Raw genomic sequence first — 367 nt, forward strand, 5'->3', positions numbered from 1 at the left:
GCATGTAGGGTGTATACATGTCACTAGCTAAAATAAATACATATCCAAATATGCACATGACAGTATTAGCTTAGTATTTGGATTTGTCCTGATTGCAAACCATTAACCATTAGTTCATGGTAGATTAATTATTCTACATAAAAAATTGCTTTCAATCAACCAGATTCACACTTTTTTTCTCTAATTTCTTAACAGATTTTACTCCATACATAAAGCTTCCACTATAAACACATAGGAAGGTCTGTGTATAGTTTAAGTCTCTGTCATTTTTGGGGGTCTAACCACTGTTTGTGTTAATGTTAACATAATCATTATCCTCCTTGTCCTTACTATTTTTATTACAACTGATAGGCCCACTTCCCTGCGT

Source organism: Penaeus monodon, chromosome 34, assembly GCF_015228065.2.
Source record: "Penaeus monodon isolate SGIC_2016 chromosome 34, NSTDA_Pmon_1, whole genome shotgun sequence".
Lineage (NCBI taxonomy): Eukaryota > Metazoa > Arthropoda > Malacostraca > Decapoda > Penaeidae > Penaeus > Penaeus monodon.